The following is a 25,057-nucleotide window of genomic DNA, read 5'->3' as shown; positions in this document are numbered from 1 at the left end:
AAGCCTGCCAAGGCTTTCTTCATTTTTGTTATGTTTTTGATCTCTTAACATTTACTTTTGGTACTTCCTTAAGATTTTCATTTCTCTGCTTACATTGCCAATATGTTCTTGCATGCTTTTTACTTTATCAGAGCCCTTATTATATACATCATAATTGTTTTACATTTTTGTCTGTTAATTTGAACATTCCTGTATGTTTGATTCTGGTGCTTATTTTGCCTCTTGAAACTGTGTGTTTTGCCTTTAGTATGCCTTGGAATTTTTTTCCTAGTAGACAAGCATTGATACAAAACAGACCGGGGGTGGGGGTGAACAATATAAAAGACCCCCAGCTTTTTCTCCTGGGGTTCCTCCCCCATGCTCGTTTTGCTCTGTCCGACACCAGAGGAAAGACATCTCTCAATGCTGGAGATTGGTGAAAAGGAAACAAATTGTTATTTATTTAAAAGTTATACAGACTAAAGTTCTTTAGAATACCTACAAATGCACACAGTCCTTCCTTCTCCCTCTGCCTGGTCTGGGGTACTGTATCTCAGGAAAGAAGTAGAAGTCCATGATTCAGGCTCCAGGCACCATCCACATGGCAAAAGGGAGCACTTCCAAAGCCCCATGGTCCTGACTCTCACCCAAGCTGAGCAGTCCTTGAAAAGACACCAAAGCTGCATGGTTCCAATTCTCCACCAAAGCCTCATGGTCCCAGAAAGGACGCCTAATGGCTGCTGAGCCTGGGTTTAAATCCCAGTGCCAATCTTTGTCTGCAGCCTCATTTCCAGTTCCTCCCACAATTGGCCACAGCTGCCTGCATTCCGGGCAGGTGTGGCCCTGTGGTGTGGAGCCAATCATCTCCAAACTCTTCTGTACCCTGTTAAAATCCCTGTTTGGGGGCCTTCTCTTGGCTGCACCCTGTTACAATGTGATGTGCTGCATAAAATCGTGTGATAAACTGGCCTTCAGTAATGTGATGGTGAGGTGTCGGGGGAGGGAAGACATTCCATAGTCCTATGATTAGTTCTTAATCTTTTAGAGGCTATGCCTCTAGACCAGGGATTCGTGGATGTGAGAGAAATGTTACTGATGGCCTCTTATCAATGCCTGCCCTCAGGGGGAACTAGTGAGCCCCAGCCTAAACTGCTGAGGTATTATCAGAGCCTATCCCACCTGGGGGAAGAGATCTTCCCAACTCCAGCTCCCTCTAGCTACCCTATTTTACCCTAAAGGGGGAGAAATAAACAGAGAGCAACACTTGTGAAGTTTACAGTCTAGAGCATGGGTGTCAAATTCATTTTCACTGGGGGCCACATCAGCCTCAAGGCTGCCTTCAAAGGGTTGAATGTAATTTCAACTCTTTAAGAGTTAAGGAATAGTTACATTTAGACAATCCTAAAATTATTGCTGCCTTCAAAGGGTTGAATGTAATTTCAACTCTTTAAGAGTTAAGGAATAGTTACATTTAGACAATCCTAAAATTATTTCGGCCCTTTGAAGGCAACCTTGAGGCTGATGTGGCCCCCAGTGAAAATGAGTTTGACACCCATGCTCTAGACTGTAAACTTCACAAGTGTTGCTCTCTGTTTATTTCTCCGCCTTTAGGGTAAAATAGGGTAGCTAGAGGGAGCTGGAGTTGGGAAGATCTCTTCCCCCAGGTGGGATAGGCTCTGATAATACCTCAGCAGTTTAGGCTGGGGCTCACTAGTTCCCCCTGAGGGTAGGCATTGATAAGAGGCCATCAGTAACATTTCTCTCACATCCAGGAATCTTTCCCTCTCTTTCTCACTCTCCTCCCCTCTCCCTAGAATCAATAAAAGACAAAAATTTAAAAAATAAAAAGAATCAAGTGCTCTGCCTTGACCAGGTGGCTCAGTTGGTTGGAGCCTTGTCCTGTACACCAAAAGGCTGCAGGTTTGATTCCCAGTTAGGGCACATACCTGAGTTGTGGGTTCAGTCCTGGACCAGGTGCTTACAGGAGGCAACTGATTAGTATTTCTGTCACATCTCTCTCTCTCTCTCTTCCCTTCTCCCTTTTTCTCTAAAATCAGTAATCATATCCTCAGGTGAGGATTAAAAAAAAAACAAGTGCTCTGGCTTATATCAAAATGATTCCTTTACTCCTTCTTTTGCCTGAAGCATGAGTGGATTTTTCTCTAATAATTACTGTGAAGACTTTGTCAGACTCCTAGAGCTAAACTCACAGAAGTGTGGGGGACCCCTGGGTGGGTCCCCTAGAAATTCTTAATGATCAGAACAATTGTCCACATTAAGCCTCCAGCAATCTGTCAGTTACAGTTAGGGTTTTCTTACCCCTGCACTGGTTCAGGCAGCAGTTTCTGCTGGTGAGTCTCTCCTCTGGTGAGCTGTGACCCTTGTGTTCACTTGCCTGTGTCTCCAGTATTAGGACCAGCAGTTTGTCCTCTATTCTCTTGTGGATCAAGAAGAATTAATTTTTTAGTCTATTCAGCTTTTTTACTGATCTTTAGGATGGAGAGGTGACTTCTAAGTTCCTTACATGCAGAGCAGAAACCAGAAATCTTCTAGATACATTTTCTGTCTTGCAGAGTTTAATTTCCATAGCTGGAGGTGTCATTCACAGGAGAGACTAATTGGAGCTTAATGGGAGTGGTTAAGGGCTAAGAAGAGGTGCGTTAAATACAACTAATCTAATGAAACCAATGTGAAATCTCAGTGCTATAAACATTGAGCAAGAAGATGCCCTGGCTGGTGTGGCTCGGTGGATTGAGCGCGGGCCTGCAAACCACACAATCACGGTTCAGTTCCCAGTCAGGGCACATGCCTGGGTTGCAGGCAGGTTCCCGGCGGGGGACTCATGCGGGGCAGCCATGCATTGATGTTTCTCTCCTTCTCTCCTTCCCTTCCTCTCTAAGAGATGGATAAATAAAATCTTTTAAAGAAAGAAGACACATTTATAAATAAGAGTGGTATAACCATACCACAAACAAAGGAAAAATGAAATATTTGCTCAGAACTTTGAAATCAGAAATCCTGCACATGAGTGTATTTTGGTTCTTCCACTGTTTGGTTATATAACTTTCTCAAAGGTACTTAATTATCACGATTCACTTAAAAAGCCAGCCAGCCAACATTATAAGGAGACCAAATAAGATAAAATGCATAAGTGATTTGGTAAATTATAAAGGGCATGGGGATAGTACATAATATTATTAAACAAAGTAGCATTGTGAAAAACTGCGTAAGATCTTTTTAGCTTATTAATCTATAAGTACTCATTGGTGATGTTTTTGAAGTGTTTATTGTGGCATGAAGTGCAGCTATAAATTGCCCATTTTGGGCATTTAATTATCACAAATAAAATTATCGAATTATAAAATTCTAATGTGGTTATAACATTAGAATCTGTACTTTTACAACTTTTTAAGTGACTTTTGAAACTATTTCTATCTATTAACTTGTCATGCTAGGATTTTTGAGAACTATCCAGTTTGAAATTCCTATACAAACAAACTACCATAAATGGAGTCACAGTTCTATACGCTAAGTCATGGAGACACACTCAGGTTTCAAAAAAAACCTTCCTTAACTAAAACATAAATACTCTGGCTTTCCAACTTTTACAGACAGAGTCAAAATTAAATTTCAAGAATAAGATGTTTCCTTAAATGAACTGTTGACAACTCTTTGAAACTTTTCAGTATGAAATTTGGCTGCCCTCATCATAAGGCTTCTTCTGTACAGATTGTTAAAATCTAGTCACTAAACAACCCTAGATCCAGAATTTTCATTTTTGTTCCAAAATGTCACTGGACAGGATTTTGCCCTTGCTAACTGCATAAAATTTACAGTAGAATATTTGTAAAAGCCAAATGCTGACATAGATCTGCTTTGATTCCTTGGTAAAGAGAAAAGAAGGGCAAGAAGCTTCAGCTTCTATTTACCGTGGCATTAACTCAAGATAAGCCTTAAAATTACTTTTTGGTGCATAAACAGTGTGGTTTCTCCATCAAAAGGTTATTTGTTACAAAAGGATTTTATTCTGTGAGATATTGGGTACATTCATTTTTTAATTAGAGGTACAAAACTGTAGGGCAAGGTGAGGTCAAGATTATATCTCTTTATAATGTTTTTATTCTGATTATAAGAGTAATAACAAGTGCAACAGAATCAGTTTCTTTACTAGAAGATTGTCTCAAGTTTACTGCACTATGGAGAATTAACCATAAGCTGATGCCTTGATTTTGCCCTTTTAACATTCTGAAGGCTTCTTTCAACACTGCAATGTGGTACCAAAAGTGAGGTTGTGTTGTTATTTTTGTTGCCGTTCCTTTTCACATCCATCTGGCAGCTGATGAATGAAAGAGTGAATGAATGAGTGAATGACTATATGAATGAATAAGTGAATGAGAATTTATGTTAGACAGACTTATTTTCTCATGGCCTGCTAGATGGGTGGGCAGCAAAATACACTGGCAATCAAGTATAAATTTTATGCCATTGCCACGCTGCTGCTGATAATTATGCAGAAGTATCGGGAATATATTGACTAAGTATGAGAGTTTTTTACTACAAAATCTTAATAATGAAACAATAACAGTAAATTTGAGATATTAAATCAATGTGTGTTTTTTCACACAGATTCTGGATTTCCCTGTTTCCTTATTTATTTAATTATTTAATTTCTTATTTCACAGAGGTAAAGTGAATAAGGTACTTATTTCTCAAATTTGAGTCTCAAATGTTTTTATATACTTTTATAGAGAAATTAAAGTTTTGAGCATTAGAATTCACTGAAAGAGAAAATATTTTATCAGAAAGAGAAAGAAAAGGAAGAAAAACAAAAGAAAAAAAAAGAAAATTGTTTTTCAGTTACAAACATTGAGCAAAGCTTGAGAGTCTGACTCTGACTGGTGTGGCATGGTGGACTAAGCGCTGTCCCACAGAGTGAAGGTTTGCTGGTTCGTTTCCCAGTTGAGGCACAAGTCTGAGTTGTGGGTTTGGGTCCACAGAAGAGGTATGGATGAGAGGCAACTGATCGATGTTTCTTTCCCTCTCTTCCCCTCTCCCTAAAAGTGAATAAATAAAATCTTCAAACAAACAAACAAGAAACTTAAGAGCCTGGGTGTATGGAATTCCTATAAAAACCGTAAAAGAGAGGATAGGATAATATAAGAAAAGTATCTGAAATTAAAAGGGACAAGGACAATTTTGGGGATGGGGCGGAAAGATTTGGAGGAGACACCTTCAGGATACATAAACAACTTTCCTTTCATTCGACTGTTTAACTCTACCCTGAAGAAGAAGATAGGGTATTCTGATGAGAGGGAATCAAATACTGGGAGGTGATGTAGCAACTGAAAGCAAAGGCTGTTTTTGTGCTTCACTCCCAGTCTGGAAAGCTGGAAGGACAGTGTATTGGGCTCATCATGACATCATGAGCAGCCAAAGCAGAGTGACAATAGAAGTTTCAAGTCACTAAGCAGTGTGGACCAGGTCTCCATAGTCTTTGTGGTACACAGTAGAGGTTCTTGGGGGCTTAGAGAGGGGAAATGAGGAGAAATGAGGAGAAATGAAGAGAACCCTGGTGGACCAGGCTTCTCAGAGTGACACTATTGCAGAATACCCAGGGACATGAAGGCACCAGGGACATTGCCATGGAGGCAGCATGGCCTGAGAAAACAGCAGCCCAACCCAAAACTTTCCTTCCCATCAAGGAGAGGTAAAGAAAAGGAAGAGAGAAGACACCTCTAGATGGGAAGAAATGTATCACATGAGTCTGCAATTTTAATACTAAGATCAGAAAAAACAAATCACACATGTAATTGTTTTCATATTGAGTATATCACCATACTTCATAACTCCATAAAGGTTATGTAAGGCATTGCTTAAATCTTTAGTTTCGTAGAAAAAAAAAATCCTAGAAACTAAAATTCAAAACCAAGAAAGAGCCCATGTAGCCATCTGGTGGCTACCTAGGGAAATACATCTGAACCTGCTCAGCGACATTATTTGAATACTGGCATATTAGAGAAAATAAATAATTCTTATACTAACTTAATGTTTGTATAGCTGTACATATTATCTAAAACATGTTAATTTATTGTAAAGTTTATATTTACTTTTATATATATTTTTAAAGTATAAAGCTTTTTCCACCTAATACTAGTAAATATGTCATTGTCCTTTGCTATTTATTGTATATTAGGTCATTGTTATATTTTCAAAATAATTCCTCCCCTTAAATATTAGCTCCGCATAGACTATGTGCTTAAAATTGGATAATTATAAATCACCTTTTTATAAATATTCATGTATATCACTCATATTTATCTATAGGACCTCTTAACCAATGTATGAGTATATAGATACATATATACTTCTAAGTGCCAGGTTTTGTAATCATATGAAAAGCATAAGCCCAAGTTTTATAAATAACATAAAAAAGTATATCAGTAAAGATATATAAGCATGTGCTAACATCATTAAATTTTACTAAAGTATAAAAAATCAGAGAAAGACCAGGTAGTTCTAAAGAAAGGTAATTGCAAAAAAATGTGTATGTAGGTCTTTCATATACTATATTCCATTTACATAATTTTAAAAATATTCTGAATATATCTTTTAGAAATGGAATTTTCAATGTGGCTATTGAAAGCAGGATATAAGAAAAAAATATAATTTAATATGACCATTATGAAATGAAAAAATATAAATGGTTTAGGTGAATTTTATAGGTAGAACCAAGACAAATGTATACATTTATCAGAGGATTGTTTTTGCTTTATGTCTAGAACAAAAGAGAGGAAGGAAAGAAAAATAAGTTAAAAACTATGAAAAATAATCCATGTGGTATATTTTCCCCCAAAAGGCAATGGAATTCTCAATATTTTCAAATATAAGGGCTGTGCAAAAAACAATTGTATGAAGTTAGGAATGTATTTGCATAACACAATCATTTTATTGGTAACAGAGGGTTTTGCTAGGCTCTTGTGGCATCATTGCATGTGAGATTTAATGTAATATTCACTTAAATATGGAGTCTTGTCTACACATACTACCCCAGTGAAAACCTGCTTAGAATTGGTTTTTAAATGTGTAATGTTTAGCCTATATGACTTCATTGCCAATTTTATGAACAGTGAATTTTCCAGTCAATAAAGCTGATAGGAGCAATATACAAAGTTTTAGTCTGATGAGCATGTAAATTTAGGAGATAATCAATCTGATAACCAACAAAAATATTAAAACACTCAACTACACTTATTTTTTCAACTCAAACATTTTTCAGTCTAGACATGTTAATGTGAATAAATTCTCATTAAAACTTGTGACTTTTTAACTGGTTTCCTCAATTCCATACTTCTAACTGCGAGTTTGTCATTCTCAAGCCAAGAAAAAAATAATAACATCATTTTTTAAGATTTTATGTTTTTAGAGCAGTTTTGATTGAGTTCATAGAAAAATGGGGAAGACGGTACAGAGATTTCCTATGTACCCTCTACCTTCACACTTGCAACATCCTCCACTGAAAGTGCTACATTTGTTATAATTGGTGAACCTACATTGACACATCATAGTCACCCAGAGTTCACATTAAGGTTCATCTTGGTGGTACATTCTATGCATTCCAACAAAAGTGTGAAGACACATAGCCATCATTATAGTATCATACTGACTATTTTCACTGCCCTAAAAATCCTCTGTGCTCCACCTATTCATCCCCCAACTCCCAGCTCTCAACCTCTGGCAATTATTGGTCTTTTCACAGTTTTTTTTTTTTCTTTTACACAACAGTTGGAATCATATAGTAGCTGGAAGTTGATACCCTGGTTCTCTGCTCATGTGTGAAGAGCTTAGTCAGCCTGGAATTCAGTTCGTTGAGTTTCCCTGTATCCACTGTGCTTTGTTTCTTGCATAGAAAATTAAAATTTTTATTTTGTCACTTTAGAGGCAAGGGTTTCATTTTGTTTTTCTTGTCGCTATAGAGGCAAGGGTTTCTTACATTAGCTCCACATCCTAAGAGAAGTGTCATTTGACTGTGTTCATATTGTTGATTCAAGTAAGAGAAGTACAATAAAAATTTAGATAATTCAATTTATAAAAAGTTTTTTAAAATTTAAAAGTAAATCTCTTGGGTAATTCCAAGTGTGTGTGCCTATTTTTCTATTGCTGTACAAATACTTCACTGCCTCAATTAATGCATCTTTCGAACACCTATGGTTTCTAGGCTCTTTATCAATGGTATCTTAAGGGAAATTGAAATTATCAAGTTAATTTATGCCATAACACAATCACTAATAACCTTCTAAAATACAATATTTTTAAAAGGCTTATTATCCAAAATCAGACTCAAATCAATGAGTTTTTAGGTAATTTGACAAAATCAAACACACTTCTCAGTCAAAGATTATCTGCATGGTTGAAATTTATATATATATTTCAGATAGTCTTTCAGCCTCCTCATATTTCCTTATGCACTTACATAAGTAAAGGCAGAATGCTGTTTTATCCTCTTTACCAATAAAAACTTCTCTCTCTTCCCATCTTTACTCATTCCCTTAGCACAATGTTCTTGAGATCTATCCACGTTGTCCCAAATGCCAGTAGTTCATTGTTTCTTACGACTGACCCAGAAGAAAGCATTCAAGAACCACATAATATCTTTCATATGTGGAATATAAAAATGAAAGCAACAAATAAATAAACAAGACAAAGAAACAAACAAAACAAGTTTGGTGGTTACCAGAAGGATGGGGGTGGGTGGATGTAGAAAAGGGAATCAAATATATTGTGATGGGAAGAGATTTGACTTTGGTGGTGAACACACAATGCAAATACAAATGATGCATCACAGAATTGTACACTTGACATCTATACAGTTTTATTAACAAGTGTCACCCCAATGAAGTTACTTTAAAAATATTTAAGATCTTCCATTCAATCCTGATTAAGATTTAGTACTCTAAGATTCCTTTTTAATGACTCTGTCCAACATATATACACCAATTACATGAATGCTTATTGATTCTTAGTTATATAATTTTGTTATGTATGTTATCTTATTCTATAGCTCTTTCACATATCTTGAATCCTGTATTATGAAATTTTCCATTACAAATGATCGAAATCCAGCTCAAAACAGCTGAAGTATAGAAGTAAATGCACTGGCTTATAGAACCAACCACAGAAAGATAGGAGTAGAATTTATTTGAGTAACACAACTTAGAGTTTGGAATTCAAACAGCATGAGTTCTCTCTCTTAATTTTTCTCTCTAGCTTTCTCTCTTTACCTACCACTACCACCACTACTCTAGACCTATTTTTTTTTTTTTTGTATTTCTGACTCAGGTACCTCCGTGTAGTGGGTAACTTGTCTGGGTTTATGTCTTCACAGTTTATGATCCTAGATGAAGGAACAATTTCACTCCAGTGTATAAATTCAAGAAAGGACAGCCTGACATATGTTCCCCTCTGTGGCAAAAAATGACATAGACTGGTGCAGAATACTTTGATTGGCAACCCACTATAACAAATCAGAATCCTGAGGTTTCTGTGAAGTAGGCTCCATAAGTTGTGTGAGCATGGGAGTTGGAGCAAGAAGGTTCTGATATTACACACAAGAAAAGAAGAAGTCTGGGTAGATGAATGACAGCAAGCTCCTGGGAAGCAGGAACTATAGCATACCCTTTAGTATCTTTATTTTCCCATATTTCTCCTCTGAACAAAGATAGTGGTTTCAAATCAAGGGAGTGGACCAGAAGGAAGAAAGAAACAACCAAACAGAAAAGATGGAAGAAACGAGAATTCCAAAAACGAGGAGAGGCTTAGGAAACTCCAGGACATCTTTAAATGTTTCAACATCCAAATTATAGGGGTACCAGAAGGGGAAGAGGAACAGCAACAAGTGAAAAACTTATTTGAAAACATAATGAAGGAGAACTTCCCCCGTCTGGCAAAGGAAATAGACTTCTAGGAAATCCAGGAAGCTCAGAGAGTCCCAAAGAAGTTGGACCCAAAAAGGAACACACCAAGGCACATCATAATTACATTAGCCAAGATTAAAATGAAGGAGAGAATCCTAGAAGCAGCAAGAGAAAAGGGGACAGTCACCTACAAAGGAGTACCCATCAGACTGTCAGCTGATTTCTCAAAAGAGACCTTACAGGCAAGAAGGGGCTAGAAAGAAGTATTCCAAGTCATGAAATCCAAAGACCTACATCCAAGATTGCTCTATCCAGCAAAGCTTTCATTTAGAATGGAAGGACAGATAAAGTGCTTCTCAGATAAGGTCAAGTTCAAGGAGTTCATCATCATCAAGCCTTTATTATATGAAATGTTTAAAGGACTTATCTAAGAAAAAGAAGATAAAAATGTAAACAGTGAAAGGACAGCAAACTCACAGTTATTAACAACCACACCAAAAACAAAAGCAAACTAAGAGGACAGCTAGATCAGGAGCAGAACTATAGAAATGGAGATCACATGGAGGGTTAGAAACAGGGGAGTGGGAGGAGGAGAAGGGGGCAGAAGGTACAGAGAATAAGTATCACAGATGGTAGGTAGAAAATAGACAGGGGGAGAGCAGGAATACTATGGGAAATACAGAATCTAAAGAACTTGTGACACATGGACATGAACAAAAGGGGGGCAATGGTGGGGGAGGGGTGTACAGGGTGGAGGGGAATAAAGGGGGGGAATGGGACAACTGTAATAGCATAATCAATAAAATATATTTTTTAAAAAAGATAGTGGTTTCAGAGGTCCTCTGCTGATAAGAAATATCTATGGGCTAAATGTATTGGTTAAAGCTATAGAGTTAGAAAAATATATTCATAGGAAATTTTGTTTTGTTTTGCAATCATGTTTGGGCTCAATTGAAATGATGTTTTGTTTTCTATTTTTTAATCATTGGTGAGATAGATACCAGTATTTAAAAAATCAGTGAATGACAGGATGTGTACAGGGTGATGTGAAAATATTAAAACAGTTGAAAATTTATATCAAACACCAACAGGGAACAGGAAAATAGATTTATGAGAGTGGTACAGTTAGAAAGTCTTCTCTTCTGTCTGTCTCCCCAAATCTTATGACTAATTCCAAGCATAACTTCTGTCCCTCCTTTCAATCTTGATGACCTATGGAATCCCAGACCTCATTAACCTCTGCTTTCACTGGTCCTACTTTTCTTATTTTTTTTGTACTGCCACAAAGTAGAAATTTGATAATTTCGTTGAAATCACAGAATAGCAAGATGTTTATTTCCTTAATTACTTTTTATAAATATGCTTAGGCTGTCTCAGTACCTAATTGAGACATTTAGGTACATTTTTCTACCTGAAGTGACATGCCTTCTGCTTTTCTTTAAATCTGAATAGTATTGATCAGAGTTCCAAACACACCCTCTTTCAGCTCACATTTGTGGGCAATAAAGAATCAGAATGGAATGCTAGGAACTTCCAGCAGAACATGCCTTGCTACTGCTTTGAGGGTAGTTTACAAAGAAAGCATAATGTCTGCCACATATGCATTTTTATATTTACAGTTACTAATGTCAGGGCTTTATTAACCTCCTTGACATCTGGGAAAGAAGAGGGTTAATGTTAGAGCCCCGACTCCCCAACACACAGGTGAATGTGTGTCACTAAGTACATAATCAGGGGAGAGGAAAGAAGGGGATGCTCTGATTGCTTCCACAAAGATATCTTAAAGATACTGAGGGAACCAGATATTTCTCTCCTTACACCATCAAGCTGGAATAACAATTTAGATCTTCTTAGAGTTTATCTTAAATTCTTTGGAGAAAATGCAGGATATATTTAGAATCAGCCCTCTATATCAGCTGGGTCTGATGAACCCATGGACTTGACCAATTGCAGATCAAAATATTTGAAAAGAAAAAAATTCTTCATCCTATTTGCAGAATCAATGTAGAGCTTAGAAAGTTTTATGTTTCTGAAGTGAAACATCTGACATTATGAATGCCACTGTGAATGCAATTAAGAAGATTAAAATTGAAGATCATTTTTATATTGTTAGTTCAAAATACCATATTTCCATAAGACTTGGCATCCTGATAAAACAATATAAGCCCTAAATTAGAAACCTATGGACCAGAAATACACTTGAAATTAATTGTTGTACAAACATAATTTATAATTGTACCTGTATTTGTTTGCTAATCTTCCTGTTACATATTGCCACAAACACTGGCTTAAAACCATGCAAATTTATTTCTTATAGTTCAGTAGGCCAGAAGTCTAACATGGCCTCATGGGGCAGTCCCAACATGTCAGAAGGGCTGTGCTTCCTCCTGGGGGCTCTGTGGGAGGATCCTTTCTCTTGCCTTCCCCAGGTTCTAGAGGCTGCCTACATCCTTGGCATGTGTCCCTCTTCCCCCATCAGGAATGCAGCACCTCTCCCACACTGCCTTTGTCACCACATCTCTTTCTCTGACCACAGCTGGAATAGGTTATAGGTCCTCTTTTAGGACCCACAAGTTTTGATGGGATAACTCAGTTAATCCAGGATAATACCCCCATTTTAAGGTTCTTAAATGAATCAAACTTACAAAATCTCTTTTGCCATGTAAAGTAACATAGTCACAGGTTCCAAGTCAAGGAGTAGAAATCTTGGGGGGACCAAAATTCTGTCTACCACAGCATCCAAATAAACCATGATATTCCACCATCACAAATGTGGACATCCACAAAGACTTTGCAGTTTAACAGTCTCACAGCTGCAAATTTACCACCAAGAATAAGTATTGTAAGATAAAATTATGAGGGCCAGGAAAATGTATATGAGGAAAACGTCTTTGAAGAATTCTGAGCTGGTAACTGAAGGATAGGGGGAAGGTAAGGAATCCAAGATTGTTGAGCATACAGGCTGCAGCCCATGATGCTCTCAAGAAGCTGACAGAAGACCAGTACGAAGGATGTATAATGAACAAGGACAAGAATAGTGTAAATCTCATACCAACAGAAGAAGCAGGAACCTGACCAGGCAGATTATGCTAAGTGAAATAAGCCAGTCAGAGAAGACAAGTACCATATGATTTCACTCACTTGTGGAATCTAATGAACAAACTGAACTAACAAGCAAAATAGAGACAAACTGGTAGATAGAGAAAAGGCCGACAGCTCTGGGGGCGGGGGGAGGGGAGTGGAGGGATCAAGCAAAAAAGAAAAAAGAGAAATAACTCATGGACATAGCAATAGTGTGGTGATGTGGGGGAGGGTAATACAGAGGGTATAGGGGAGAAAACGGTAAGGGTAAAATACAATAACATTTTTAAAATAAACTTTAAAAAGTGTGAAGTGCAATGAAAACTAATTTAAGCTTTCAAGCAGGAGGAAAACTGTTGCAATCAAATTATGGTTTTTGCAAGATAATTTTGTCTTCACTTCGGAAAATGGGTGGAAAAGGACAAAGTGGATACAAGTTACTAGAAAAGTGAATACAAAATACTGTGGGCTCATGATGTCTTAAAAGATGTAAAATCACCTTGAGAAATTGCAGATCTTCTCACACAAATCTGTTTTTCTTTACTATCCTCCATGTAATAACCATCTAGTTCCAGAAGTCAAAACCTGGGGGGCACCTATGCTCTTCCCTCTCCTCACCTCACAATGGCCAAATCCCATCAGTTTGGTTCCTAAATAGCTCTTGAATCTGTACCTCTCTTTCCATCTTCACTGCCAGCACCCTAATACAGACTGTTATTGTTTGTTGTTTTAAATCTTGCAATAGCCTTTTAAATGATCTGCCAATAGATTCTTATCCTCTCTATAAACTACACTGCAACAGGTATAATTTGTCAAAAGCACAAATTTTATTAAAATCCTCTGCTGTGCCTCGCAGTCTCCATCTACCCCACTTGGCATGCATGCACAACACACACACACCATGCACACATTTGGAACCCATGGATGTGCTGACCTGTCTCTCACAATTGGGCCTTTTTACATGACAAATTCTGTCTGTCTAAATGTTCTTCTCTGTGCCTAGATAACTCTTAATTTTCTTTTACATCACAGATAAAAAGAGTGTTTCCTCGGGGAAGCATTTTCTAATACTTAGGTCTTTCTTATATGCTTTCACTGAACAGTAATATGCCCATACGGATCTAAATCCATGTGAATCTGATTTCCAAGCCCATGCTTTCAATCAGTAAGATACCCACCACTCTCTAGATCAAATTTCCTTCTACAGTGTCTCATAGTTCAAGAAAGGCTACACTATTAAATAGATAGTCTGTTTTCAATTTTATTCTCAGAGACAACATGAAGCTAAAGGACAAAAACTTGACCAATGTTGAATGTAATAGTTTTCTGTAAATGTGATTTAATATTGAATAGTTTTTGCTTATATCCCAAGTTGACACAGTAAATGAGAATTCATAGGATTCCCAAACTTGTGCTTTAAGAACAGATATACCAAGTGTATTTCTTAGGGTGAGTGCTGTCCAGAGGCAGGCAAACCAAATGAAGCAGTGACTCTGGGAGGGCTCTCCCAGCCATTGACCTCCATTAGAAGAACCCGAGAAGACAATGGGTATCTGTGCAAGTCATCTTAGCAAGTAAAAGAATAAGTAAGAAATCTGTTCTTGGAGAAAGAAGGTGAGATGTACTAATGAGGCACCTTAGAGGGGTTTGCATTTTCACTCTTTGTGCCACGTGATAAGATAAAAAGGGCTCCTGTCTCGATCACCCGTCACAACACTAAATTCACTTAACTTTTTTTTCACTTTAACAGCTAAGGATGTTATCACTTACACTGAGGTCATGGAGCGGGTAATACTACTCTTAGTGATGCTAATGAACAAGTACATTGGTGACATGAGTTAATTGCCTAGTTACCACACAATCACCAATTTGTGCTCTACCGATGGTAATAGAGAATGGAAGAGAGCTGGCGATATGTGTACTGAATACTGCCTGATCTGTGAACAGTGCTTGGCAGGATGTGATGCTTTCATGAATGAGCGGGTTTACTCACATAAATAAAAGGGATTCAGGAAAGGTAGGTTTCTCTATATTTACGGGTCTAGTACCAGGTAACAATGGACCTAATAACAATGATCTTCCTTTTAACTCTTTCCCGTCTCATCATTCAGGTTTCAAATGTCTTGTTTCTGGATTAAAAAAAAAATTAATGTCCAGCTATAAAAATAGCTCTTTTACTCCTAAACACCAACTTAAATTTGATTTCGCTTTTCTAAAAAAAGTATCATATGATACATAAGAAGTACAGAGAGAAGAAATAAATCAGGTTACAAGGACTCAGTTCCCTTAACAGGAAAAAAAAATTAATTGAACAAATTTGTTGGGTAAAAGTCTCTTTTACTAGCATTTGGTTAATTTTTTATTTCCACTCATTTTCAGGGTTTTCATATGTGTTTTTTATTAACATTTCCATAGACCCCTGAAAACAAACAAAAATCCCTATTTTCTGTATACTTTTGCAATCAATATCACTGAGGTATAATTGACATATGATATAACTGATTTACTTGAAGGTACAGTTCAACAAAACTACACCAATTTTAAAGCAAGGCTTATTTGGTGGCTCTCTAATGGATGGCTTCAGTTAAAACAAGGAATTTGTTGCTTCTATAAAGTCATACACAGCATCTCTAAATCACTTCTTGAGAAATTTAATTCTCAGAATACCAAATAGAGCCTATATCTTACCTATCACTTAATAGAGGCAGAGTGAGCATAAGAGTAAATTCTGTCAAAATAATTTCATGCTGAGCAGTTTTTGGCTATCTCCAAATAGAATGTAAACACATTTGCTGATAATGAGGCATAATGAATAGAGTGATAACAATTAAAGTCATGAATTATTGGCATTATTCAATAAAAATATGTATTAAGTATAAGTTGCCTATAGATATTAGAGACACAGTAATGAACCGAATGACAAAATCTCTAAGTCTTGTTACTTCACCTTTCTTACCATTTTTATGAGCTATTTAATACTGTATACTAAATCAATTCCTGTTCCAACTAACCAGAGTACATCTGTTCTCTAAATGCTAACCAATATGGCTGCTAATGCTTGCTTTTCTATTTAAATGGTCTCAAAGTATTCTTTCACTGAATATGCTGTGACTGCTGACTCAGTATATTGTCTACTTCGTAAAGTAAATATGGGATTATATCCCCTTTCCACTGATGGGAAAAGCAATTTTCCAATTGTTTAGAAGCTGAATAGAATACTCATTGTGTAGAAAAGTGACCTCCATTAAACCTGTCCTTAAACTGTTTTGTGTTCAGAGTTATACAGGCTGCAAGAGAATTTTAGAGTCAATACTGAGACACGTCCGGATTGGTTAGGTCATGTTCTCAAAGTGTGGTCCATGGACCAGCAGCATTAGCATTACCTTTTTAGAAATGTAAATTTTTGGTTACCACCCCAGACCCAATGAATCAGAAATTCAAAATGTGAGACCCCCAGTCTGTGTTTCAACAAATCTTCCAGGTAATTCAGATGCACACTTGGATTGGGAAACTCTGGGCAGAATTATGCTGAAATAATAAACTTTATATGACTTAAAATACCACAGGTTGGGAGAAGGGTTTTCAGGAACTACTATAAAGGACACATGGACAAAACCAAGGGGGAGGGTGGAAGCAAGGGAGGGAGGTGGGTTTGGCTGGGTGGGGGAGAGCAATGGGGGGAAAATGCAGACAACTGTAATTGAAAAATAATAAAGTTATTAAAAATACCACAGGTTAATTTCTTGCCCATTCAGGATAATTTTTGTATGTTACATAGCAGTTCTGTGATGTCCTCACCTCAGCCCTGTTCCTCACCTGAAGGAATAGGGCTGCCACTTTAGAGAGAAAATATATTTGGCAACTAAATCTCCTGGCCTAGGAATACACGTCATTTCCAGGGATTATTGCTACTTCATCTACCAACAGGATGGTGCTCTTCTCACCTGCCAGGGGCCAAATGAACTAGGTATATTTTTTACTCTTGTAGTTAAGAAATATTTGAATTTTTCAACTCTACAAATCTTCTAAATTTTTCTATTTCTTTTTACTTTTACATATAAATCAGCCAAATCACTCTTTTAAAGATTTTTATTTATGTTTTTAGAGAGGGAGGAAGGTAGGAAGAAAGAGGGGGAGAGAAAGATCAGTCAGATGCTTCTCACATGCACCCCAGCCAGGGACCAGGCTCACAGTCCAGGCGTGTGCCCTGACCGGGAATCAAACCAGCAACTTTTTGGTTTTGGGATAACACCCAACCAACTGGCCATACTGCCATACTGGCCAGGGCCAAATCACTTTTTAAAATCATGTTATATTTTGCCTTGCATTATCTTGCTAAACATAGCCAAAAGTGAAAAAATATTTTTAATATTAACATTCAGAAAGTGTCTCCTGGCACCCAAGGTAACTAAGTATATAATCTGACTTCCAAGTTAATATAAGCAATGGTTTACCAAAAACTTCACTGAAACTTTTCATGTGAGGGTGTGTCTTAGTCTGCTGTCTGTGCCACACCCAGGGGGTGGTAGGCTGCCAAGAACTGTCTCTCTGACTGTTCCAGTCCTGTTGCGCCCCCAAATATAAGCCCCTCTGGACACTAAAGCCAGGTGCTCAAAAGATGTCCCCTGTGTGGACTCATGCACTGGCTGGCTTTAGTTTAGCTGTGGGAGAGCAGGGGCAGGGGTGCTCCTGCTCATGCTAACAAGGTAGATAAAGAGCAGAAAAATGATGTCCACCAGCACATCCACGATCTAAAGGACTTAGAAAAAGAAGAATTAAAAAAGCCTAAATTTAGTAGAGGGAAGAAAATAAAATAATCAAAGTGGAAATAAATGAAATAGAGACTAGACAACAGAAAGATCAATAAAACTAAGAATTGGTTATTTATTTTTAAAGATAAATAGATTAACAAACCTTTAGCTAGACATGCTAAGAAAAAAAGGGAGAGGGCTCAAATAAATAAAATCAGAAATGAAAGAAGACAAGTTATAATTAATACGTAGGAAATACAAAGGATCATAAGAGACTATTATGAACAATTATATGACAATAAATTGGACAATGTAGAAGAAATTGATATGTTTTCTAAAACATACAACCTTCAAAAACTGAATCATGAGGAAATAGAAAATCTGAATATACCAACTATTATTAAGGATATTGAATCAATAATAAAAAACCTCCCAATGAACAAAAGCCCAAGAACAAATATCCAAAGAAGATTTAAAATTTGTCCTAAATCTCTTCCAAAAATTTAAGGATGAGGGAATGGTTTCAAATTTATTTTAGGAGGCCAGCATTACCTCATACAGAAAAGAACCAAGAACACCACAAAAGAAGAAAATTATAGGACAATATTCCTGATGAACATAGTTGTAGAAATCCTTAACATGTTAGCAAGCTAAACTAAATAATCCATCAAAAGAATATACAGCATGAAGTAGGATTTATTCCAGAGGAACAAGGATGGTTCAACCTCACAAATCAATCAACATGATATATCATGTTAAAATAATGAAGGATAAAAATCATGATCATATCAGTAGATGTAGAAAAATATTTGATAAGATATAACATCCATGTATGATAAAACATCTCAATATCATGGGAACAGAAGGAAAATACCTCAATATAATAAAGGTCATGTATGACAAACCCATAAGCTAACATCATACTCAATGGTAAAAAAAAGAAAAAGAAAAAACAACTTTTCCTCTAAGATCAAGAACAAGACAAGGATGCCCACTTTTCCCATTTTCATTCTACAAAGCATTAGCAGTCCTAGTCATAGCAATTATTAGGCAAATAAAAGAAGTAAAGGCATCAACATTGAAAAGGAGTAAGTAAAACTGTCTCTATTTGTGGATAGCATGATTTTATATTTGAAAAATCCTAACACCTCTGCTAAAAATACTATTAGAAATAATAAATAATAGAGTCAGGTTGCAAGATACAAAATTAATATGTAAGTCTGTTGCATTTGTATACATGAACAATGAATTAGCAGACAGAAAAATTAAGAAAACAATTCTACTTACAATTGCACCAAAATGAATAAAATACCTAAGAATGAATTTAACCAAGGAGGTGAAAGACCTGAACACTGAAAACTATGAGACACTGTGGAAAGAAATTGAAGACACAAATAAATGGAAAGATAATCTGTGCTCTTTGATTTTAAAGTATTAATACGGCTAAAATGTTCATATTACACAAAGAAATTTACAGATTTAACTCAATCTCTATCGAGATTCCATTGGCATTTTTCCGAGAAACAGAACAAAAAAATTCTAAAACGTATATGGAACCACAAAACAATCTTGAGAAAAGACAAAGTTGGAAGTATCATTCTCCTTGATTTCAAACTACATTACAAAGCTATAGTAATGAAAGCAGTATGCTGATGGCATAAAAATCAACACAGATCAAGGGAACAGAATAGAGAGTCCAGAAATAAACCCATGCACATACGGTCAATTAATTTACAACAGCAGAGGTAAAAATATACAATGGGGAATGGGCAGTTTTTTTCAATAAACAGTGTTGGTAAAACTGGACAACTATATGCAAAAGAATAAAATTAGACTATTATTTTACAACATGTACAAAAACTAACTCAAAATAAATGAAAAACTTGAATGTAAGTCCTTAAATCAAAAAAACTCCTACAAGAAAACATAGGTTGTAACTTCCTTTACATTGGTCATGGCGATTATTTTTTAGATTCTACTCAAAGGCAAGGGCAACAAAAGCAAATATAACAAGTGGGACTACCTCAAACTAATGAACTTGTGCACAGCAAAATAAACCACCGACAGAATAAAAGGCCACCTCTGAATAGAAGATAATTTGCAATGCTTCCTCTTCATCTGTTCTGTTTGAAGGCAATTACCTGAGCCTCCCCCACCCCAATCTGCCCCTTGTTTCAAGTAGTTGCATTCACCAAAGATGCTCCTCTTAAATGCTAATAAGGTTAGCTCTTCATCCAGGAACACAGCTCCATCTGTAAGCTAAGGAGTCCAAGCCAGGTCATGGAAGAAAAGCCACTGAATTCCTCAAGCTTGTTTGAAAGAAAAGGGTCACTGGAGTGCTGTGTTAAGCACCTGGAGGCAGTAACAGAGCCAAGCCTCTCACTTCAGACTGATTTCCAGGTTGCAGAAAAATGAGCAGATCCTGCCGAAGCTGGGCAAAAAAGGCATCAACAAGTATCTAGATCTGAATAACTGCAGATTAACAACAGCAAACATGAAGGAAATGGTTGCTTTGCAGCTTTATCTCTGAGACTTGGAAAAATTGGCTATTTCCTGGAGTTGATTTCAAAGTTGCAATCCTCCATTCACTCTTCACCCCCAGCAAATGCATCTTGTCAGCAAGTTAAAAATCCTGAGGCTCGGTAGGTGAAGACTTACAGTAAGTACCTTTGACATTGTTGGAACACTGAGAGATGCACTCAAAGCAATACCTGAAAGAGCTGAATTTGTCCTGGATCAGTAAAGTGGGAGGAAGCTTGCCTCTGATTCTCCAGAAGTTCCCAGAAGCAAGCAAGATACAAACATACTTTTGTGGTTGTGGATTGTGCCTTAAAAATCATAAGATGGAGTGTTTGTTGGTTGCTACCTGTGATCCAAAATCTTGAAATACTTATCTTTCCACTATCAGAAACATCAGTGAGAGTCTAAACAGTATTGCTCAGGGATTTAAAAAAGTGTCTAACTACTGGGTGTCTCAGATAAGGAAACCATACCTTTCTTGCAACAATGAGTTGGGTGAAGGTTTGCCCCAGCTCAGTTGGCCCCACTGAAGCATGTGGAAGTTTTGGACCTTAACCAGTGCTCAATAACAGCAAACGATATGGGGTTACTGACTCAGGTTATACCTTTACTCTCAAGCCTTCAGGAATTGAATTCATCCTTTAACAAAAAGATGGATAGCTCTTCTGAAACCAACAAAGCAGGCTCCGATTTTTACCAGAATTGAAGTCATTACTATCAACAACTGTTTTCTAATTTAGAAAGTGAGACTTTTACTACCCTTGCTAAATGAATTGACCTCCCTCCTCTGAAAATGGCCTTTCTTGAAACAAGTGTGTTGGTGACAACCTGAAGATGCTTCTGAAAACACTAAAGCTTCCAATGTCATTTCAAGTACTGAGGGAGGCCAAGCTGCTCTTTCTTAGTGACCGAGGATGTGGCTCTCCTGGCCTTCAGGAGAGTAGTACAGACTGGCAATTTGGCCAAGTTGCAGAAGCTCAACCTGAGCTACAATGACAACATCTGTTGGGTTTGGTCATTATCATGTGTGGCTTCTCAAAGGGTTAATCAAGCTGTATCTCAGCCTTTGGCCATTAGCTTTTCAGAATTGTGGACAGCGCTTTAGACACTTGTTATGTGCTGACTTCCCAAGATCACTGAGATGGAAATGAAAAGAGGGATCCTCCTAGCTTCACAGGAGGAGGAACTGGGATGCTCTGACCCAAATTACAGAAGCAGCATTCACTTTGACCATGGTGGGTTTCAGTAAGCTAATTTTTCAAGGCTTAACTAAGCTACAAACCATTCTGTAAGGGAGGAAAAGAAATGAATGAACCACAGTGTAATCAAAGAAGTATCAGCTTCTAGACATTCAATGGTAGTTATGTTACAAGAGCTTTGTAAATATATGCATATACTAATCTAATATGAGCATGTCTTTTTTCTCTATCTTATGAAGCATGGATGACGTTTTTGATGGATTTTTATTTGTTTTGAATATATAATTAATTCTCTTACTGTTTAGAAGGCCTGCCAAAAATGTCCGATTCTGGTAACGTGTCTACTTCGTTTTTTGCCCTAGAATTTTCTGTCTCTTTTCCTACATGTTAAATGTTCAAAATATAAGGGTGGGTATGTGTGTGTGTGTGAGAGAGAGAGAGAAGAGAAAGATAATTTTCATGTGAAAGGCACTAGTTGTGTAATAGTTTCATTTTACCTTTGTCCACAAAATAAATTCAAGGTGGATAAAAGACTTAAACATAAGCCGTGACACCATTAAAGTCCTAGAGGAGAACATTGGCAGGAAAATATCAGATATTTCATGCAGCAACATTTTTACTGATATGTCCCCTAGAGCAAGGACTATAAAGGAAAGAATAAACAAATGGGATCTCAACAAAATAAAAAGCTTCTGCGCAGCTAAAGAAAACAGCATTAAAATAAAAAGACAACCAACTGTATGGGAAAACATATTTGCCAATGATACCTCAGACAAAGGTTTAATCTCCAAAATATACAAAGAACTCAGAGGACTTCACTCTAAGAAGACAAGAAACCCAATTAAAAAATGGGAAAGAACTTGAACAAACATTTCTCCAAGGAGGACATACAGAGGATCCAGAGAAACATGAAGAGATGCTCAATATTGCTTGCTATCAGAGAGATGCAAATTAAACCACAATGAGATACCACTTTACACCAGTGAGAATGGCTATCATAAACAAAGCAATAAACAACAAATGTTGGAGAGGGTGTGGGGAAAAGGGGACTCTGGTCCACTGTTGGTGGGATTGCAGACTGGTACCACCATTATGGAAAACAATATGGAATTTTCTCAGAAAACTAGAATTGGACTTGCCTTTTGACCCAGCAATTCCACTGCTGGGATTGTATCCTAAGAACCCTAAAACACCAATCCCAAAGAACATATACACCCCATTGTTCATAGCAGCACAATTTACAATAGCCAAGAGTTGGAAGCAACCTAGGTGCCCGTCAGTAAATGAATGGATCAAAAAACTATGGTACATATACACAATGGAATTTTATGCTGCAGAAAGAAAGAAGGTGCTTCTACCTTTTGCAACATCATGGATGGAACTAGAAAGCATTATGCTGAGTGAAATAAGCCAGGTGTTGAAGGACAAATACCATATGATCTCACCTTTAACAGGAAGCTAAACAACAAACAAACAAGCAAGCAAAATATAACCAAAGACCCTGAAATAGAGAAGAGGCTGACATGGACCAGAGGGGAGAGAGGAGGGAATTTCAGGGGAAATAAGGGAGGGATTTAGAGGAATATATATAAAGGATAAATGGACAACAACTGAGAAGGGTGAAAATGGGAAGGAGGGGAGTAATAGACAGAAAACTGTACTTGAAAAATAATTAAATAAAAAAAATTGGGGGAAAAAAGAAAAAAAAAGATTTTATTTATTTATTTTTAGAGAGGGGAAGAAAGAGAGGAAGAGAAACACCAATGTGTGATTGCCTCTCAGGCACCCTCTACTTTATCATTACTATACATATATATACTTTTTCATTAGAAAGTACACCCTTAAGTGGCTTATTTTATCTTCTAGTGCCTTCTATATGTGATATAAACCATGAACCCTAGTAATGATCATTGACATATAAATCTTAGTGGGAAGTGGTCAGAAATTCATAACCCACTATAAAAAACACACCTTCTTGCACCCTGGCTGGTGTAGCTCAGTGGATTGAGCGTGGGCCTGTGAACCACAAGATAGCGGTTCGATTCCCAGTCAGGGCACATGCCTGGGTTGCGGGCCAGTTCCCAGCAGGGGACTCACAAGAAGCAACCATACATTGATATTTCTCTTTCTCTCCTTCCTTTCCCCTCTAAAGATAAATAAATAAAATTTTTACAAAAATAATAGAAAAAAACACACCTTCTTAAAGTAAAGGAAAATCTTTTATTGTTAAAACAAATTAGAGCCCTGGCTGGTGTAGCTCAGTGGATTGAGCGCGAGCCTTCGAACCACACGATCGTGGTTCGATTCCCAGTCAGGGCACATGCCTGCGTTGCAGGCCAGTTCCCAGCAGGGGACTCACGAGAAGCAACCATACATTGATATTTCTCTCCTTCTCTCCTTTTCTCCTTCCCTTCCACTCTATAGATAAATAAATAAAATCTTAAAAAATAATAAATTAGCATGTTTCTTAAAATAGAGGCATCATAGAGGAAAAAACTGACCAGCTGTTGGAGTGGGCTTCATGGGAAGACTAAAGGAAAGATTTGTAAAGACCATGTTAATAACTATTGTTTTTGAAAACTATCTTGGATGTTGTTGGGGAGCAGGGATTTGTAACCTGGGGATCACCAATGCCTTTAAGGTTTGAAGGTGGCATTCTAGGTACGCAAAGTCACTTTGACATTACATACAAAGGTCTGTGTGGTGTGCAATTGCCTACTTTCTCTGAGAAAGAGACCATGTACTAGTCAGTTAGTTCTGCTATAACCAAATCCACAGTCAGCATGGCTTAAAGAACAGAAAATTATTTTCTCACAGTTCTGGAGGCTAGACGTTCATGATCAAGGTGTCAGCAAACTGCCTCTGCTGAGAGCTCTCTTTCTTCAGTGTTAGACAGCTACCTTCTTGCTATGTCCTCATAAGGCATTTTCTCAATGTGTACATGGAGAAAGAAAAAAGCCCTCTCATGTCTCTTCTCTCTACTCATAAGGACATTAATTCTATTGCATCAAGACCCCACTCTTATGGCCTCTTTTAATCTTCTATACATGCTCAGAGGTCCCATCTCCAAATGCAGCCACACTAGGAGTTAGGGCTTCAACATATAAATTTGAAGGGGACACAAAAAGTCCATAACAGATGATAATTTTGATCATATTTTTAAAGCAACCCAAACTCAAGAGTTTGAAAATCATGGATGTGAAAGTTAATTAAGAACTAAAGCCAGGGAATTAGAAAGTTAAGGGAATGCATAGAATGTACAAAGTTTTTTTAAGTGTTATTAAATAAGACACTGACAGGTTAAATGGGGTTAAAATATGAGAGATGAGCAAGTCACTAATATTGCCTACCCAGTGCCTATTCTCCTCTACTTTCTTACCCTAGTAAATTGGAAGAAAATGGCCCTATGTCCCTCCCATCCCTATAAGTATTATAAATATACCATCCTCCCATCAGGAATTAAAATTTCTCTCTACCCCTTGAATCTTTATTTGGCTGTGTGAGCGGTTTGACTGATGGGACATTAACAAATACATAAAACAAATGGTCAAAAAGTATAGCATTGAGGCTTGCTTCTCTTGCTTCTGGGAACCCTGAGACCACTATGGGAAAAAGC

At 37.2% G+C, this 25,057-nt stretch overlaps 1 pseudogene; it reads left to right on the top strand.

Moving 5' to 3' along the window:
• Positions 1-21,491, top strand: part of LOC119002853 (leucine-rich repeat-containing protein 31-like) — a 43,277-nt pseudogene extending 21,786 nt beyond the window's left edge.
• Positions 21,492-25,057: the final 3,566 nt, after the last annotated feature.

This window comes from Sturnira hondurensis, unplaced genomic scaffold, assembly GCF_014824575.4.
Source record: "Sturnira hondurensis isolate 20B ecotype Veracruz unplaced genomic scaffold, ASM1482457v3 Scaffold0018292, whole genome shotgun sequence".
Taxonomy (NCBI): Eukaryota; Metazoa; Chordata; class Mammalia; order Chiroptera; family Phyllostomidae; genus Sturnira; species Sturnira hondurensis.
This window is presented reverse-complemented; position numbering and strand designations above follow the sequence as displayed.